General features: G+C 36.7%; 1 long non-coding RNA gene across 5 annotated transcripts in view; it reads right to left on the bottom strand.

Moving 5' to 3' along the window:
* The window catches only part of LOC110257663 (uncharacterized), a 416,327-nt gene that overhangs the window by 77,455 nt on the left and 317,568 nt on the right, over positions 1-21,304 (bottom strand). For 2 of the 5 annotated variants that reach the window (XR_014835178.1, XR_014835179.1), the window contains one exon: positions 19,066-19,253. The exons of the other annotated variants lie outside the window; for them this stretch is intronic. This is a non-coding gene — a long non-coding RNA (uncharacterized LOC110257663). The remainder of the gene's footprint in view (positions 1-19,065; positions 19,254-21,304) is intronic. 5 annotated transcript variants of the gene reach the window in all.

The raw sequence follows: 21,304 nt of genomic DNA, 5'->3' as shown, positions 1-21,304 counted from the left end.
GGATTCTGCTTTTGAAACGGATTAAAAATACATTGTGTGTGAATCTACAGTCATTTGGACAGCAAAAGCTATTCCTCAAATTAAAGCTTTGCTTGCATTGATTTTCATGAATGCTATTTAAAAATAGTTAATACATTTGATCTGGGTAGATACTGTCTTTTTTGCGAATTAAAGAAATGTAATAATATGTGACAGCCTACAAACATAGAATATGGGCATGAAACAACTTCTCAATGGAGCATTGTCAATTTCTCCAGATTTTTAGTTTTACCTCTTTCCACTATAGCATGGATTTACTTTCCTCTTCATTTTTTTTTTTTTTTTTTTTTGGCCAGGCATATGGAAGTTCCTGGGCCAGGGATCAAACCTAATCCATAGCAGTAACTTGAGCCATGGTGGTGACAACACCAATTTCATAACTGCTAGGCCACCAGGGAACTCCTGCCTGTATTTTTTTCATTTGTACATATATTCATTTAACATTAATTGCCTATCTTTATCATTATTCTTCTATCTCTCCAGCAACTATTCTTTTTTTGTTCATTGTATTTATTTATCCACCTAGCTCTATTGCTCTGCAGATGTCCATCTCCATCAACTCCTAATGTCTACAGTTACCCATATAGTGTCATTTTATGTTATCCTCGTCATTCATTCAGCTTCTTATATTGGGGTGTTAGTGACCACCCCTCCTTCCTAAACTTGAATCCCCATCCCTTTCTGACACCTTGATGTTTTTATTTTTGGATAAATTCTTTGTAGCACCGAACACCCTCATAATAATATGTCTAACTTTGTGCTTAATGAGGACAGGGATCATAAGTTTCTTTTTGATGATGGTGTTGCCACTATGTAGTACAGTGACTGGCACTTAGTAGTCATCCAATGAACATTTGTTGAATGAGTGTAGAAATGTCTCAATGTATTTGTATCCTCATTTGCTTCTATTTCCTTTCTACCACCACTTCATCAAGTTCTCTCTCATCATCATCTTTCTGTTATCAGTTATCTTTCCAACATGCCATCTGTCAAGCTCTCCACTCATCATCCCAACTATTCATCTCTCCATATCTATCTATAAACCTCCCTCTCTATATCTGAACAGCTATCTAATATTTTATTAATGTATTACAAGATTTTTTCATCTATTCAGCCTTGTATCAATGTCCCTTTCATCTCCTGTCACTTATTAATCCATCATTCTCCATCATGCCTTCCTACTTAAATTATAGTATGTATCATTTAAATATAAAATTATAGGGCCTTTCACTAAAATATACAATTTTTAGTGAAAGACCCAAAGGAAGGATTACAGGGAATTTACATCTTTCTTCCATTTATTTTATATGAATTCAGTTATATGAACTCAGCAAATAAGAGAAAAATAGCTTAAGTCATGCCTGCCACTCCATTTAATGAATGTAGTCCATAATAGGACATGAGATAGCTGCTGTCCTCAGTGTCATTTTTAATGAGATTACAAAGTATAAAAAACAGGTATTATTCATAGTACATAGAGTTAAACACAAGTCAACTATTTCTTGTGAAGCTCACCCAAAGAAATAGAATCTTCCAAATTTAGAGGAAAAATGACTATGCTGGATCTACTGAGAGAGAGTATAGTGGTTTATATTACACTTTTTTTCCTATGGGAATGTCAAGTTTAACTTTGGCTATTGATAATTTTAGACGTATTGGCTACCTTTTGGAACCTAAGCTCTGTGTAGCATGTGACTCCACCATAGCCATTATTCACAGGGCAGGAGGGGAACAGTGAGTCCTTAAGCTTCATTTTAAATGGTTATTTGACATTTTTCAGGCAGAAAAGAAAGGCAAGAGTAGTCAAGGACAAGGGATGACAAACTGCTCATCAGGGTCATCAGACTGAATTTTCCAAGTACATGTGCATCTCTCTACCAATTCTTGATCAGTCATTACCTAGCTAGAAGAGTATTTCTGTCTCTTCTCTTTCAACTTTTTTTCATTTTGGAGTTTTACATGACATTGAATGTCATTACTTTAATTGTGTGATGATATATCTAACATTACATGTGTAAGTTATTTTTCATTTTTTAAAATAAAGTGAAAAATTTCTCTGTTGTACAGATTTCTCTTATGAGTTACGCCTTGGTCTCCACAGCGCATTGGTTCCAGGACCCCCCCATGGATACTAGAATCCACAGATGCTCAAATCCCTTTATAAGATGGAGTGTTATTTGAATATCATCTACACAAATCCTCCTGTGTACTTTAAATCATCGCTAGATTACATATAACACCTAATACAGTAAATGTCATGTAAATGATTATAAATACAATGTAAATGCTATATAAGTAGTTGCACAGCAAATTTAATTTTGCTTTTTGGTTGGTTGAATCCAAGGATAAGGAACTCATGGATACAGAGGGCTGACTGTATATTATTTTCCCAAAGTGATCTTGAGACAAGATGGCCAAGCAGAAGGACTTGAGCTCAGCTCTTCTCACGAAAACACCAAAATCATAACTAACTGCTGAACAGCTAGTGCCAAAAAAAAAAACAAAAACAGGAAACTACCTACAAAGGTATTCTACACCCAAAGACTAACAAGAATCCACAACAAGATGGTAGAAGGGGTGTTTTTGCAGTATAAGCAAATGCAACCCACAAACTGGAAAATAACTGTATCACAGAGGTTCTTCCACAAGAGGGAGAGTTCTGAATCTGACGTCGGATTCTCCAGCCTGGGAGTCTGGCATCAAGAGATGGAGCACCCAGAGCATTTGGCTTTGAAGGCCAGAGGGGCTTGAGTGCAGGAGTTCCACAGGACTGGGGGAAACCAGAGACTACACTCTTGGAGGGTTCACACAAGGTTTCATGTGCACTGGGACCCATAGGAGCCTGGGCCAGACCTATCTGCACATCTTGGAGGGTCTCCTGGGGAGAGAGGGTTCAGATGTGGCTCACTGTGGGGGCAAGGACACTGGTGGCAGGGGCCCTAGGAAATACTCATCAGTGTAAGCTCTGCTGAAGGTAATCATTTGAGAAAGGAGACCTGGCTTCACCCAACAGCCTGCAGGCTCCAGTGCTTGGATGCCTCAGGCCAAACAACCAACAAAGTGGGAACACAGTCCCACCAATTAGCAGATAGTCTGTCTAAAGTTTCCCTGGGCACAAAGCTGCCTCTAAATACATCCCTGCCTACCAGAGGGACAAGATGTAGCTCCATTCACCAGTGAGCAGGCACCAGTCCCTCATAACTTGAAGCCTGGGGCAAGCCCCTGGAGGAGCACCTGCCAGGGGACAGGCACCAGAAACAAGAGGAGCTACAACCCTGCAGCCTGTGGAAAGGAGACCCAAAACACAGAAAGTCAGACAAAATGAGATGGCAAAGAAGTATGTTCCAGATGAAGGAACAGAAGAAAACTCCAGGGAGCAAGTAAGTGAAGTGGGTTAGGCAACTTACCTGAAAAATAATTTAGAGTATTGATAGATAGTAAAGATGATCCAAGATTTCAGGGGTAAAAATGGAGCCATAGAACCAAAATTCACAAGAAATATTTCAAAAAGATCTAGAAGATATAAAGAACAAACAGAAATGAACAATATAGGAACTGAAATGAACAAAATACACTATAAGGAATCAATAGCAGAATAACTGAGGCAGAGGAACAAATAAGTGAGCTGGAAAACAGACTGGTGGAAATCACTGCTACAGAAGAGAATAAAGAAAAAAGGATGAAAAAGAAATGAGGACAGTCTAAGAGACCTCTGGGACAACATTAAATGTTTCAACATTAACATCATGGGGTCCCAGAAGAAGAAGAGAGAAAAAAGTGCTAAGAAAATCTTTGAAGAGATAATAGCTGAAAAATTTTCTAACATGGGAAAGGAAACACTTCCCCAAGTCCAGGAAACGTAGAGAGTCCCCTACAGAATAAATCTACCAGGTGTTCCCTAGAGATTAAGAACTTGTAATTGTCACTGCTGTGGCAAGGGTTCAGTCCCTGGCCCAGGAACTTCCACATGCCACAGATGCAGCCCCCCCGCCCCCCAAAAAAATTACCAAAGCCATCCATGAATAGGATTAATATTGAAGGCTATAATATAATGAAAATTAATATTTCCTTTTTTCATTTATCAACTTTAGACATTGTCTAAAGCCGTTATAGGAAGAAATCTGCACACAACTTTACATGGACTCTGGATCCACCTTGTCTAGTTTTGAATATGGCTTCACCACTCTAGATGAGAGACCTTGAGTGGGTTACTTGATCTCTCTATGCTTGTGTTTTCATTTGTAAAGTAAGAATAAAAACAGCATCTTCCTTGGAGGATCACTATGAAAATTAAATGATTTGAAGTCCTTAAAACAGTGGTTGATACTATTGTTTTCCTGCTTTTAAATATTGGAGTTTTAGTTCACTTACATTATTATTCACCTTTACCATCTCCCTCCTCCAAATATGGTTCTATCATATCATCAGCAACATTAAATAAACTGCTTCATTTGTCTTGACTTCCCAAGTTTCAGGATATCAGTAGTTCAATCCTCCTCTCCATCTTGTTCACCTTTCAGTGTCTGCTCATTCTGTTTTGATCTTTACCTTTTCAAAGTTGATAATGGTTTTAGTCATGTTCTGTAACAATGATTAATATTTCTGTGGTTTGTCTAAAACTCTCAAAAGGGAATATAATAATCAAAATCAATTTACACTGGCAGTGTAAATGCTGGTCACTGCAGAAACGAGCAGTATGCTTAAGACCATATTCCTTTTTCTTCAGGTCCAATGTCACAGTCACTTAGCTATATATAGGAGAGGGTTACAAGAATCAGTTTCAGTTGGGTACTCCTTTTCCCTAAACCGCATTAATTTTACCATAACTTCAGATTTTTCTAAGATAGCATTCACTGTATCTGATCTATTAGGTTAGACTACATCCCTAAATTTTCCAACCTGGATCCCCTGACCTCACACTCCCAACTTGACTACTGACTGTGTAGGACTCCTGAATAGCTGGTATTCTGAAATTTCCCTGTTTTACTAGATCCTATTTTCTTCTTCTTCCTGGTTTACTCCTTTTGTGTTCTTGTTAGAGTACATTCCCAAGTAACATTCTGAAATACATGAGATGCAAACTTTGAAGTCCTTACTTCAAGGTTCTTTATTCTGCCTTCATGTTCAGTAGTCTGGCCAGCATAAAATTTCCCACACATACATACATTTTCCTCTCAAAACTTTGAAACATTTCTTTATTGGCTTCTAACACCCAGCATAATGGATGAAAAGTTTGATGGCAGTGTGACACTTATTCTTTTATACGTAACTGTGTCCTTATCCAGGCCTACCCCACCCCTCAGGAAAATTTCCTGTTTTAAAATTTCATTGCTGCTATAAAGTTTTATAATTATATTCATAGGAAAGATTCTTAATTTTCATTTATTTTTCTGGCCCCTTTGATCTTAAGACTTGTGTACTTTTGCTTTAAAAATTCTATTATTTATTATATATTTTCTGCTTATAGACTGTTCTCCCTTTGTAGAAATTCTGCTAGCCATAATTTGAAAATATAAATTCTCTTTATGTTCTCTCTTAAATTTTTTCTATTTTGTTCTCCTTTTTGGAGATTGGCTTTATCTTTGTCTTTATACTTAAAATTTCATTTAGCTGGTGGGTTGTCGATTTGAGACTTTTCTTCTTTTTTGAGGAAGCCCATATTGCTATGAATTTCCCTCTGAGCACTGCCTTTGTGGCATCCCATAAATTTTGAGTGGTTGTGTCTTATCATTTGTCTTGAGGTATTTTTTAATTTCCTTCTTGATTTCCTCATTGACCCATTGGTTTTTTAGTAGCATGTTGTTTAGTCTCCATGTAGTCAATTTTTTCTCATTTCTATGCCTGTGATATGATATCACTTATATCTGGAATCTAATGTATGGCACAAATGAACCTTTCTACAGAAAAGAAAATCATGGACTTGGAGAATAGACTTGTGGTTGCCAAGGGGGAGGGAGTGGGATAGATGGGGAGCTTGGGGTTAACAGATGCAGACTACTGCCTTTGGAATGGATTAGCAATGAGATCCTGCTGTGTAGCACCGGGAACTATGTCTAGTCACTTATGACGGAGCATGATAATGTGAGAAAAAAGAATCTATATATGTATGTGTAGCTGGGTCACCACGCTGTCCAGCAGAAAATTGACAGAACACTGTAAACCAGCTATAATGGAAAAAAATCATTATATAAAAAGTAAAAAAAAATCACTGGCAATTATATCTTTAGTTACCAAGTCCTCTTTGATTCTGTTTGTTCATTTTCCATAGCTGTTTCCTTTTTATGGATTTGTTATCTTCTTGTACCTCTCTTGAAACTATTATATATATTTTGGAAGTTCTTTTTATTATTTTATTTTGTGGTCTGTTTTTCTTGACTGTTTTCTCCTTTTTTGTTTGCTTTTTGTTTGTTTGTTTTAGTTCTATACATGTCTCACCTCAGATGTCTGGTGATGCTCCTTTGTTTATAACTTGAGAATGAGGCCTTAAGCTACTAGGGAGTGCTATATATGTGAATGGAGATTTTGACTAGTAGATTTTACTTTATTATAAATTGGGTGGAAGCTTTTATGTATGGGAAACTACTAAACCACAGAAAGCCCACTATTTTACTATGAGACGCAGATAGCCAAGTGATTACCAAGTTCTCTATAATTAATTTGATTTCTCCTATGTAAAAGATTTTTTTTTCAGTTAATTTAGCTTGCTGCTGGGAGAGTTCTACTTCTGGTCTGATATTATAGGTTAAGGGGCTCCTCAGATCTGCTTCCCAGTGAAATCAGTGAAAATTATATATAAATTTAAGTCTTTGGAAATGGCCCTAATTACATACAGCAAACAAAGAGACTCATTCAAGAAAATCTAAATTCCTGGATAAAAAGTGATAGTTGCTGGTTTTTGAACTAAGAACCATTCCCTCCCTTTTCTTTCATAGCTCGGTGAGATAGAAACTCAGTTCTAAACTGATTCAGCCAAGAAGACAGGGCATGTTCTGCCTCCAGCTACCAGTCAGAGGTCTATAGTCCTGGGAAGGCAGGATGTCAACATTTTTCACCTTGCCTCAAGCTACTGATTGCTGAATGTAAATTCTGGATGACTGCACACTCATGAGACTAAGACTCTACTTTGGGTGAAACCCTACTAAGAATACTTGACCACCATTGTCCTGGTTTGTGGGATGGAAGTTCCATGATGGGAAAAACAAGCCAGATGAAACTGAGAGTACTGACCCTCTTCACTGAGTACCCAACTCCTAAACTGGGTTATTACTCACATTGATGAGAAATGTCCCCAACCCCACCTCCAGAGCCATGCCTGAGATTTTGCCTGGGTGAAGGCTGCAGAGGAGTTTATAAGAGGGAAGCAACTTCATTTGCAACAGAATAGGAAGTTCAATCCTAAGGATGTTGCCTTGGACTGGATTGTGCCCCCCCAACACAAATTTATTTGTTGCAGGAAAAGGGGGAATTAGAGAATGGTCATGTCCCAGGTCTTGGGGTGAGTTCCTGGGGCAGGACATCAAGTGAAGGTCCTTGGCTTTGTGAAAGAGAGAATTGAAAAGTGAGCCTTAGCAAAATGAAAGAGAGTTTATTTAGAGAGATACACATTCCATAGATGACAGTGGCACCAGGGCATAAGAGTGGTCAGTTTTTATGTACTAGGTAATTTCATATGCTGACAAGAGGGAGGACTAGTCCAACAATTTTGGGAAAGGGGTGGAAATTTCCTGGAATTGGGCCACCACCCACTTTTTTGCCTTTTATAGTCAGCCTTGGAAATGTCTTGGTGCCTTTGAGCATGTCATTTAGCTAATTTATTACAATGAGCATATAATTAAGCTTAAGGTCTATGGGAAGTCAAATCTTCTGTCATCTTGTGCCTAGTTGGTTCTAACTAGTTTTTCTTTTATCCTCAAAGGCTGTTTCATTCTTTTAGTTGTACACTACCCCCTTCCCTGCAGCCTCATGTTGAATCCCTAATACCCAATATCATGGTATTTGGAGGTGGTGCCTTTAGGAGATAACTAAGTTTAGATGAGGTCATAAATATAGGGTGTTCATGAAGGAATTGGTGCCCTTATAAGAAGGGACACCAGAGAGCATATTCTTTCTCTTTCTCTTTCCATCAGCCAGTGACTAGTACAGTTTAACATCTGGGGTGGTTAAGGGAAGAAGCAAAGAGAGCTCTACCCAAACCACTGTCATCCCAGGGAAAATGTGGGTCTATCTAAGTCTTTGCATCCTGAAGTACAACATCAGGGCCTTCACATTCCTGAAGGAGATATACTTCATTAAAATAACTCTGCCAGTCACCAAACCAAGGAAAAAGCAAATAACAAAAATCTCTGGAGAAGATGGACCAGTATCCAGAGTAACTACAGTATATTATCTAGAATGTGCATGTTGCAACAAAAATTACAAGACATGCAAAGAAACAGGAAAGTATGAGCCATATACTTTTAAAAAGAAAATTCAGGAACCAGAAACTGCCTACCAGAGCAATCATATGTCAGATTTAACAGAAAAAGAAGAGACAACTAGATCAATGGAACAGAATAGAGAGCACAGATATAGACCAACATAAATACAGTCAACAGATACTAGACAAAGGAGCAAAGGCGATACAATAAAGTTAAGGATTGTCTTTTCAACATATGATGCTAGAACAAACTGTATATACACATGTAAAAACATTAATCTAGACACAGACCTTACCACCTTGCATGCAAATGTACTCAATATGGATCACAGACCTTTTAATGCAAAACTTTGAAACCCCTAGAATATAACATAGGAGACAACACAGAACTGCAAGAAAGAGGTAATGGTTATACAAATATAAGGAACAATAGACTGTATTTTTCTTTTTCTTTTTAGGGCTGCACCTACAGCATTTGGAAGTTCCCAGGCCAGGGGTTGAATTGGAGCTGCAGCTGCTGGCCTATGCTACAGCCATAGCAACACCAGATCCTAGCTGCATCTGTGACCTATGCCATAGCTTGTGACAATGCCAGATCCTTAACCCACTGAGCGAGGCCATTGATTGAACCCGCATGCTCATGGATACTAGTCAGATTCTTAACCTGCTGAGCCACAATGAGAACTCCTAGAATTTATTTTTTAAATTTTTTTTATTTACTTTTATTGGAGTATAGTTACAATGTTGTATTGGTTTCAGGTGTATAGCAAAGTGAATTGGTCATACATATAAAAACATCCATTCTTTTTTCCTATGTAAGTTATTACAAACTATTGAGTAGATTTTCCCGTGCTATATGGTCAGTTCTCATTAATCACCTATTTTATATAGAAGATTGTATATGTTATTCCCACTTTCCCAATTTGTCCCACCCCCCAATGGATTCACCTATGGTAACAATAAGATTGGTTTTGAAATCAGTGAGTCTCTATTTTATAAATAAGTCCTTTTATATCATTTTTATTAGATTCCACATGTAAGTGATCTCATGTGATATTTGTCTAACTTCACTCAGCGTGATAATCTCTAGGTCCATCCATGTTGATGAAAAAGGTATTAATTATTTCATTCTTTCTTATGGTTGAATAATATTCCATTGTATAGATGTACTGCATCTTCTCTATCCATTCCTCTGTCTATGGAGAGTTTGGTTGCTTCCATATCTTGGCTGTTATAAATGGTGCAGCAGTGAACACTGGGGTGCATGTATCTTTTCAAATTATGGTTTTGATACCATATGGCATTTGTCTTTGCCTGACTTACTTCACTCATTATGATAATCTCTAGATCCATCCATGTTGCTGCAAATGACATTATTTCGTCGTTTTTTTATGGCTAAGATGCCATTCAGAAACAATAGACTTTTTTATTATTACTCAATGAATTTATTACATTTATAGTTGTACAATGATCATCACAATCCAGTTTTATAGGATTTCCATCCCACAATCCCAGCACATCCCCCCACCCCCCTCAAACTGTCTCCTTTGGAAACCATAAGTTTTTCAAAGTCTGTGAGTCAGTATCAGAAACAAGAGACTTTTAAACAAATAAATATTTGAGTTTCCGAAGTGGCTCAGTGGTAATGAACCCGACTAGTATCCATGAGGACACAGGTTTGATCCCTGGCCTCACTCAGTAGGTTAAAGGATCCAGCGTTGCCATGAGCTGTGGTGAAGGTCACAGATGCGGCTTGGATCCCACATTGCCATGGCTATGGTGTAGGCCAGCGGCTACAGCTCTGATTTGACTCCTAGCCTGGGAACTTCCATATGCTTCAAATGTGGCACTAAAAAGACAAAATAAATAAATAAATAAATATTGATAGAGATAAACAAGGACATTTTATAATGACAAGAGAGTTAATCCACCTGAAAGGTATGCCAGTTTTAATCACATAACACACCAAAAAATATATCATTAAAAATACGAAGGGGAAAGTAGATGAAGCAACAGTAATAACTGGAGACTGCAATATTCCACTTTCATTAATGTATAGAACAGCCAGGAAGAAAATCAACAAGGAAATTGAAACATTAATACTCTAAACTAACTAGACCTAGATACATAGATAGAACACTCTACTGCGTAACAGAAAGTACATTATTTTCAAAGGCTTATGGAGCAGTCTATAGGAGAGACAACATGTTTATGCCATAAAACCTTAATAAATTTAAATTGATAGAAATACTAACAATGTATGCTCTCTGACCACTCTAATTTATTGATATTAGAATTCAATAACAGAAATTTGAAACAGTCATGAATATGTGGAAATAGACAGCAAACTCCTAAATAATCAGTAGGCCAAAGAAGAAATCATAAAGAAATTAGAAGTTCTTTTAGATTGATGAAAATAAATACACAACCCATTAGGAGCTCTTTTGTGGCACAGCAGGTTAAGGATCTGGCATTATTAATGCTGTGGTGTGGATTCAATCCCTGGTCTGGGAACATGTTGTGGGAACAGCCAAAAAAAAAAAAAAAAAGATACAACATACTAAAACTTATAGCATGCTGCTAAAACCACGTTTTGAAGGAAATTTGTAGCTATAAATGCCTATATTTTCAAAAAAGTAAGATCTCAAATCAGTAGTCTAATGTTTCATCTTAAGACACAGAAAAAAAAAATAAACAAAACCTAAGGGAAGCAGATGGAAGGAAATATTAACGATTAGATTCCAGAAATGAGTGACATATAGAAGAGAGAAATAGTAGAGAAAAATCAATGAGTGTTTGTGCATGGTGGGTGCATCTGTTCCCCTTAGTTTAAATACCCTTGTTCTCAGATACAAATACAACCACTGTCCTTCATACCTGGATTCCCACGTCCCAACATTGTCAGGAATTGAGCATGGTAGACAGGTTTTCTCATTGAATATAGGTCTTTAGCATGTATTCTATACTTTGCCTTTGTCTGCTTTGTGTCCTTGATCTTCTTACCATCTTCTAGGTATTTATTGAAATTACTTATTTTTGGTGTTTCCCTACCCATGCTGTTTGTTGTTATTTTTCATTTTTAAAAATATCTTTCTTATTAATACATTCATCTCCTAGGAGGGAAAACATATAAATGCACATGATTGTTATTTTGAACGTGAAGTCCTAATTTTATATTGTAGCATCACAGAATGGATACTTAACAATTTCGTGAGCATAAGTCAGTCACTACTACTTTAAATATGAATATATACTTCATTTTAGGCATTATTGTGTTAGTTAACCTGTTGTTTTTACTTCTGATACATCTGTTACTGGGAAAGGAATTTTTATAAAGGCAGTGCTTAAATGGATTAAAGCCTACATATGCTTGATAGATGTGTTCATGTTACTGCATTGAGTTTTCTACCACATATGGTATAGCATTTAAAAGTTAAACATTTCTTTCTCTTATTGAGATCTTATATGGTCAAATGTTGAAATTTAAAGTCGATTTCTTTTTTAAAATTACACATATTCTAAATTAGGGAATTATAAAACAAAATGTTACTATGCTACTACTATTTTTCATTTGATAGCATGTTAAACAAAATATTTTTGTATTTTTATATGAATGTGTCTACTTATATCTTAAGGTTCCTGAATAAAAAATAAATTCAAATAAGAATGAATATGTTTACTTTTAGGCTTCAAAATCAACCTAGTTTTATTTTACATGAACAAAACAGTGCCATATTGTGTTAGTATTGATCACATTCACAGAGTTATAAATATATTTCACATATCTTAGCTCAAAATTCACTCATTTAAAGGGTCTGAAAATATAATTTCTACTGTGCTAAAAAAGTACATCCAATTATAAATCTTCTCTTCTCCAAATGGTGATAATAAAAATCTCCCATCTGCCATATGATTAAACTACACTTGCTGTGTATCAGCATCATCAACAAAATAATAATATCAAAGAAGAAACAGACAAATTCTGGTTTATTAGTTAATTTTAATATGTGCAGTCTGCAAATTCAATAAATAATGCCCATAAGTATAAATAAGTATAACCATATGGACAGACATTATGTAGTTTCTGAAGCCTCCAAACTTTGGTTATTCATCTGATGAATGTTGGGTCAATATAAAGCATTATGATATTAAATTTCAGAAATATTCACTAATTTATGGTATGTGATCATTTAAGTTATCTTTAATTATCATAAACATTGATTTAAACCTCTCTATCATTGTCTCTTTTACCTGGGAGAAAGCTTAGGGTGAAAAAACCAGAATATTGGACTTTAACACCAGTTCTGGCACTAACTGGTATGACTTTGTTTTTTTGTTGTTGTTGTTGTTTTGCTTAATCTATTTAACTTTATCTGTCTGAGTTTTGGGTTACAGGAAAAATATAATGACTAGCCTCCCCAGCTCAGAAAGATATTGGATGATTCCATGAGATGCCCTATAGGAAAGGATTTTGAAAATTATCATTTTTAACCTGGAAAATTTTTGTAGAAGAGTAAAGATTTCCAAGTTATAAATATGCAGGGAGAGTCTTATGGGAAAGGATATCCTTCCAGTGTAATATGTCTAGCTTCAATGAAGTTTAAGAATCTAAAATTTAATTACTTATATTTATATGAATGGTTTATTATATAACTTTAAGGTCAAAACCATTAATCTTGTCTTTATTTAAAGATAACACCCAATCAAGGAGATAATTTCACAGTTTCAGTACTACCTTTAACTTTAAATATATTATCTCTGGGTAGGAAAGTGAGGGTGTGGAGTTTTGAATTGAGGGGGTAAGGACGTGTTTTTTTTTGTTTGTTTATTTTCTATGTTCTGGAAAGTGAAATACATTTGAGTTATCCCTAGAGGTTGAACTCTGAACCCAGACAACTCTGAGTCTTAGTTCTATGGTTTATCATTTACACCTGACCTGTTTCCTCATCTGAAAAATGGGATAATAACTACTTACCACATAAAGCTATTGTGGGAGTTATATGAGTTATTGCATAAGAAGCACTTAGTGCAAAGTTCTGGAACCTAGTGACTACTCAATAAATGTGATTCATTTGTATATTAGTGACAGAGCCAACAATGAAAAGGATACTAAACCATGTCACCAAGACCATTATTTCTCTGCAAGTGAGTACTCATGGGTCCCAATCTGGGCACTTCTGTTCAATAGTTGTGTACTGTTTCCTGAATTGTAGGTTGTGAATAATTATAAAGACAATATCTAAAATATGTTATGGTAGCAAGAAAGGTGTTTGAGTTTTGGTCTGACCACATAGAAATTTGCACTTTCACTGTACTTTGAGACAAGGTAGTTCAGCAGGGAGTACATTTCCAGGTACACACAATAGGGAATTTGTCCCCCTTTTATCCTACCACCTTGTCTATTCTTGCTTTCTACCTCTTACTCTTATCCTCTCATACCTCAGATCTTGACTTTCATCTCCTAATAGTTGTCTCAGGTCCTTCTGGCTTTTAAAAAAGATATACTCTGCATATACTTCTTGGATTTATTGATTTTGATCTGGTCTATGTGACTTTCAAACTCTTTGACACCATGAGTTCTTGAACTCACCACCGCTGGTCAGATAGGCTCTGGTCACTCATTCCCCGGCCCCACTTTGCAAACCATAGAGCCCACAGGAGCTTTGCTGGCCCTCATGTCTCTGATGAAGCAGAATGAACACATGGTTTGTTGTTTTCTCCTACAAAATCAGTTATCAGTTATCATTGTATACTAGACTAGTTTCCAAGTATGGCTGTGTACTAGAAAGCATACTTGGAAAGGTTTTTATTTAACTATAAATTGCCAGATTCCATCTCAAACCTGCTAAAATGGAATCTGTATGGGTGGAATACAGGGTTGGGGGGGGTCTATTTTTAAGTATGTCCTCTAATGTTTCTCATGCCACTAGTCTTTAACATCAGGCAACAAAATAGTGTTTGTGGAAACCAATGCAGTTGACATATATTTTGGTACTCCACCCCAAAATGAAAGGCATGAGAACATGAGTTTGGTTCTGTTCACCACTGAGTACCCTTTAAAAAGCATAGTGTCTCTCTGACATGTCTTAGTCCTTCAATAAGTAGTGGAATGAGGGAATGAAAGAATCAATGGATTTAGTACCAATATCACCATAAGGCAAGTGGAAAGAATGGAAAATGGTATGGAAGGAAGACAACTGAGTCACAACAACCCAACAATTTGTCAAGTAGAAGAATTTAACGAACTGTCAGGACCATTAGATCTAAAGCGCTTGGAAATAAGATCTTTAGGAGACCATAAGCATAGCTTCTTTCCTTGAGCTATTTGTATCACTGCTTTGTTCAAGAGAAAAGCTCAGAAACCAAGTGTGACATCAGTAATCTAACAAAAAAGATCATGAATGCATAGTCTGTACTGGGATTTAACCCAGATTATCATGAACAAATTGTTTCTTTACATTTTAATATCAGATCTACCACATTTAAGATGCTAATTAAATGTTTTTATTATGACCATGGGGAGACATTTTTCTTATCAAGTTTTTTTAGCTCTTTTGTGCTAACTGTAGTTGTAGATTTTCAGGACAATCACTTATACCCACATATCATGCATGATGTCCGATTCAACCTCTGAAAAGACTCCATTTCTCATGTCACACAGTAGAATATTACTGTGTTCTTTGATGACTTTTGTGATTACTGTACAAAAATTATTTTCAAACTCACACACGTCTTCTAAACCAGATCAAGCAGAGCTGATTGACTGCATACCAATCAGTGTCCTCTCTGTTTGCCTACCATGTTCAGAAATTGCATCATAGAGTACATTATGGTTGGGTACAACACACTGGTGATCAATGTCAACTGCAGCAAGTGTAGTCACAAAGGTCTTTTTTCTTCTTTTTTAATGCAGTAGCTTAAGCTTTTAAGAGATTTGTGTTTTGTGTTTTTTTTTTCACCTTGGTATATAAGAAATTAAGACATTGTTTCATAAACCTTTAAAATTTAATCATATTTATTTCTGATAGGTATTCTTTTTCTATTTTAAAAGTATTTTCTATAAACCGCAGAATATAGTTTTATGGTTCAGTCCTTCTTACCACATTCTTAATATTCCATTTTTTTCTATAGATCAAACTGTCAGTAAGATATCCAGTATGAACTCATTTGTTCCCTTTCTTCCTAACTCTGAGGTTAGGAATTTCAATTGACCTCTCCATTATTCTAAGTGAGTTTTGCTAATATTCTGTTCATGACATCATTCTAAATACATTCTTGATATAGTTCCCATAAGAATCATTTTTCAAAATCAGGAGGATGGGGCTGGGGGTGGGGACATGGCCTATATAGATTATAAATGCCTTTAAAAAAGTCTATACTTGAGAAGTTTCCATTGTGGCACAGTGGAAACAAACCCGACTAGGGACCGTGGGGTTATGGGTTTGGTCCCTGGCCTCGTTCAGTGAGCTAAGGATCTGGCATTGCTGTGAGCTGTGGTATGGGTCGCAGAAGTGGCTTGGATCCTACGTTGTTAGAGCGTTGGTGCAGGCCAGCAGCTGTACCTCTGACTTGATCCCTAGCCTGGGAACCTCCATATGCCGTGGGTGCAGCCCTAAAAAGCAAAAAGGAAAAAAAAAATCTATATTTGAGAAGAGTAGTTTCTAGGGAGAGGAGTTGATTTTGGTTTTTACTACAGTAATAAAAGCATACGAACAATTTTGCCTGTTGAATGATATGAATTATTAAATTTTACTCTCTGGCTTCATGATTTAGGTACATTTTATATCCATCTATCTATACTATCTGTATATAACCATCCATCCCTGTTTTGGACTTTCGATCTGCTAATTCAATCAAAAGCCAATTTGTCTAAAACAGTCATGCAGAAATTAAATTGCATTCTGGAACCATATATTCCCCAACTTTGTCTCAAATTTCAAAAGGTTTCATGTGCTCAAATCCAATGGCCCTAACCACATGTTTAGAAATATTTACTTGGCTCTTCAAATTCATTGTATAAGAAATTGAAGTTAACATATTTCCATGCTCCCAATCCCCAGATAACCTATCTCCTCTTGTACCTGCCTAGGGCTATGTATGTGTTCTTTAAGAAGTGGAAGTAAAGAGAGATTCATTGTCTCTATCAGTTTCAGTCCTCCGAGGTAGAGCCTCCTCATACAAGGACAGCCTGGAGTGGACCCCAGAACCACCAGGCTTAATGAAAATACAATTGAACTTATTTCATGATGTTTTCAGTTTGTACTATCATTTTCATAAGCTCAGTTAATACCATCTCCATACAGAAGGAGACACTGCAAATATTCTGAAGGAAATCATCTTTCTGAAATAAGTGAATACAAACAATACTTAGCCCCCATACCCACAACAGACAATGTTAATGAAAAACTTGGAGATGAAACAACATTTTCCTTGAGGTCCCCAAGATCCAGTAGAAAAGTTAGATACACACACAGATAATTTACAATGCAGTACAGTAAGAACTCCAATAGGTGGGAACAAGTAACTCAGTCATGAAAGTCTGAGAAGATCTCATACATGTAACGTTATTTTGGGATGAGTAGACTTTACTAGACATATAAGAAAGGAAAAGTTAACTTCAGATCAAGTGCACTTGATTATTAAAGACGTGGAATCATGAAAGAATATGGACAGTTTGGCAGATAGAAAAAAGTTCTGCATGATTGAAGTGTAGGGTTATGTGTTGGCAGTTGGGAGGGCCATGGGGAGAATAGCCAGAAATGCTACAGGAGAACATGTAAGCTCAGTTTGTAAGGAACTGTGCATGCATGCAATGCTACCACACTTGAACTTTCTTCTGTGGGCCACTGTGAGACTTTTAATCAAAATAAATATATGATCTAGAAAGAATTCTCCAGCTAAAGTGTGGAAGATAGTCCATAAGGACAGTGAGGCTGGAGGCAGGGAAAAATGGGAAATTTGAAGTGTTCCATTTTACTTCTGGTAGAGAGTAAGAATAGGAGAAACAAGATGAGTTAAAGAGATACTTCCTCTTATATCTTTTTCTGTCCTTTCCTTATGTCTCTTAACAGTATCTTTTCTCCACATGTCTTATTCATATGTTTGGCATTCACATACACTGATTTCTGGAATCTTTTACTGGGCAAATCTGTTGATTCCAGTGGATGGTTGCCATGCCCACATCTGACTGTAGAAGCCAGCTTCTATTTGGAACAGGAACCCAGATTTGGCTACTCACACTAATAATTCAGGTATAGCTAAATGACTCCCACTTCTGTGCAGGTGGAGAGATGAAGACACTCTCTCTTGAATGCCAAATGCTGAGGCTGGGCCATGTAGCTGATGAAATTTCCTTCACTATGAAGGTGGGCTGATGACCCTCATGGGTTCTTCCTCTTGGTTACCAATAAAACCTTTGGTAAAACTCCTCCTTATTGCACTGAAGGTGACACCACAGTATAAGCTTTTTTTCCCCGCTATTAAAGGACTGTTAGATTTTGTCTGATCAACATCAAAAATGGCATTTAACTGTTCATGGAGTCAGATAATCCCTCTAGTTGTTTAAGTGAGTCTAATCCTTTGTGAGCATATTGGTTGCCTGATTTAACAACATACAATATTTTGAGAGTGTTAACTTCTTTGTGCTGCTGTGAGTTAGTACCCAGCAAAAGCATTAGTATTCGTATTGCATTCTTGGAGATTTTGTCCACCCCACCCCCAATTTCCTGTTCTTCACATATCACTATGATTAATTTTTTCAATTACAGTTCTGTGTATGGGTAAGGAAGGACACAGTCCTTTGATACATGATTGGCCATGGTTTTGGTCCTTTGAGAATTGGTAGTTGTTAAATCCAAATGCTAACATATTTCAAGGAAGAGAGTGGCGCTTAAAACCATTGCTGGAGAGAAAAATGTAGTTTGTATTCTTTGGGGTTCATCCAGGAAACTGAAAGAGGTTGGTATCATTAGTGAATATCTTTATTCCTTTCCATCTGCCAAAGTATGTCAAGGGACTAATTTTTTTTCCTTGCTTGATATTTTGGTCTATATGCCATGTCCCATCAGACATTTCAAGTAGATATTTAAATGGACAAAGTGTCATAACTCATAATATCTATTTTGCACACAGCTGCTTGTGTGCCATTATGACTTTGAACAAAGCCTACAGCTCTCTGACTTGGTTTACTTCCCTTGAAAAGTGGCACTAGAGTATACTGATTTCTCTGATATTATGAGATGGTGTTTATTATTTCCAAAGCACACGGAAAGGATCCCTAAGGAGAAGAATGATTAGATGCTTAGGAAAGACTAGAGGGCATAGAAACACAAAAGCTCATTTGTTAATAATATTTACTTAACAAATATTTATTGAGTCCATGTCTTGCTAGGCATATCACTATTTTCATTATGCTGAAAAATGTCACGTGTAAGGAAGGAATATTCAGGGTCTGTGTGTTTCTAAAGGTTCGAGGGAGAACCATTACTTTAAAAAAATCTACATAACATTAAGTTATAGACAAGCGGGTTTCGAGTCAGTTACAAAAAGGATGTGAATGGAGAGGGAAAAAAAGGAGCTGTTAAAAAAACAAAACACACCAATGCACTTACTGGTGAAGTGTATCTGTCATCAATTGACAATCTCATACAGAAGCCATCTTTTAAGAGTCTGACGCAGTTAATTTCTTATTAGGTGGGAGGTTGGACTCATTGCGACTCCCAACTATCAGATTCTTAGATTCTATTTATGTCTGTGACTTGATCCCATGTAGGCAGCTCTGGTCTCTTCTTGTGTATGTCTTGGAAAAAGAAATGGCACGTCACTTTAATCCCACCAAAGAAAGTGCATAGATACTAACAAGAAATAAACAGTTTATAGAACATTTGCGGAAACAGAGAATGATTTATATAAGGTGATCATAAAATTTCCCTTGAAAGAGTTCCCATTGTGGCGCAGCAGTAATGAACCCAACTGGTATCCATGAAAACGTGAGTTTGATCTCTGGCGTCGCTCAGTGGGTCAAGGATCCAGTGTTGCCATGAGCTGTGGTGTAGTTCATAGACAAGGCTTCCATCCCGTGTTGCTCTGGCTGTGGTGTAGGCCGGCAGCTGCAGGTCCAATTAGACCCTTAGCCTGGTAACTTCCATATGCCACAGGTATGGCCCTAAAAAAGACAAAAAAAAAATTCCTTTAAAAATCCCCATGAGATATCTTTCTACTACCCCAAAAGCCCTTCATTTGACTCAAGCCACTGGGTTTTCTTTTTTCAGACCCTTCCTTCGAGTGCCTCTTAATCTTGCCTCTTTCCTCTGAAAGCTCCAATACTAGTTCCTGGATCTTCCATGATCTGTGTTTAAGTTTCTATTTTATAGGTACAACTGTTTAGAGCCATAAAGCTCTTTCATTTCTCACTTTCCACCCCTATCAATTATTACTGCCTTCAAGGAAAGAAATATCTCTCAGTTGCTAGGATCCACCTTTGAAGATGTTTAAGAGCAACAAAACATGTCTTTCTCCTGTCATACAAGAATCATTTTGCACAGTGCATAGCACATAGTAGCTACTCAACAAAGGGTAGCTGCTATTATTGCTCGATTTTATTCATGTATTCATTAAAAAATACTTACTGTGTAGTTACCATGGGCTTAGCACTGTTCTAGACACCAGCCACGACTATGAGCAAGATAAATAAAACCTCTGTCCTTATAGATATTACATTCTAGTGGAAGGAAATAGGAAAAAAGATCCATGCTATGATATCAAGTACCTAGGTAACAAGTACTGAGAAATGCAATAAAGCAGGGTAAGGGGATAGATAGAGATGTTGTTGACTGTTTAAAATATGGTTATCAGGAAAAACTTTGAGTCATGTGGACCATGTGGAATATTTACAAGAGAAGCAGCTAGAAAACTCTCTGAATCTAAACCACTTACAGTATTAACCACTGAAATAATCTGTTTTACCCCAAATAAAATCTCTTTAAAATAGACTATACAGTCTTGAATATCTATATACATATGCATATACATTTATATATGTGTATTTTTAAAAGATAATCACATGCCGTGTCTTCAAGTATAGGCATCATCATTTGTAGCTCCTCACAGCACACTGGAAAAGATCCCTTATGTCAAATTTCTGAATGTCAGAAATAAATATGTGGTTGGGGATGGATTCTGCTCATGTATACAGTTATTATTGCTTCTTTGATTCCACATGAAGATATGCTTTACCAAGGGAACACTAAAACTGTGTCACAAACACCACTAGGTGGAAAAAGAATTATCTATAGTTGTTGTAGATGTAACCAAAGACTCTCTCCCTAGATAGTGCTTTGAACTGGTTTGGGCTATTCTTTATTGGTATATGTGTTGTTGTAGCCTTATTTTCTTAGATAAAGCTCCTAGAATGTACAGGCACTGAATTATAGGTCACCTCTATAGAGCCATCCCCAAATATTTCAAGGGTAGAAAAATAATAGAATTGGAGAATTAGAGTTTGACATAGAGCTAGTTCCTATCAAATATGCCATGTCTCCCTGAAACGAAAAACTCAGTCATATTACACTGAAATAATGCTGCCCGTCTTTTGCTTGCTAGCCTGGTTCCCTGCACTAATACCTACAGTTGAGTGAATAGGGAAGCGATTAAAATGCAAATTCTGCAAACCTGTGCTCATCTCTGAGAGCCTGAGGCAAGGGACTCCTATAGATATTTTGGAGTGAGAGTTGGAAGGTATAGCAAATAATAATACAGGGGTGCCCCCATTAAATTCGAATTTTAGATAAACAACAAATGACTTCCTAGTATATGTATATCCAAAATATCACATAAAACATACTTATGATA

The sequence above is a fragment of the Sus scrofa genome, chromosome X (genome assembly GCF_054392235.1).
Source record: "Sus scrofa isolate SSC_HxYL_T2T_F1_AM1 chromosome X, Sscrofa_HxYL_maternal_Yorkshire_Landrace_v2.0, whole genome shotgun sequence".
NCBI classification, from domain to species: domain Eukaryota; kingdom Metazoa; phylum Chordata; class Mammalia; order Artiodactyla; family Suidae; genus Sus; species Sus scrofa.
The sequence above is the reverse complement of the archived record's forward strand: the minus strand, read 5'-3'. Positions and strand labels throughout refer to the sequence as shown.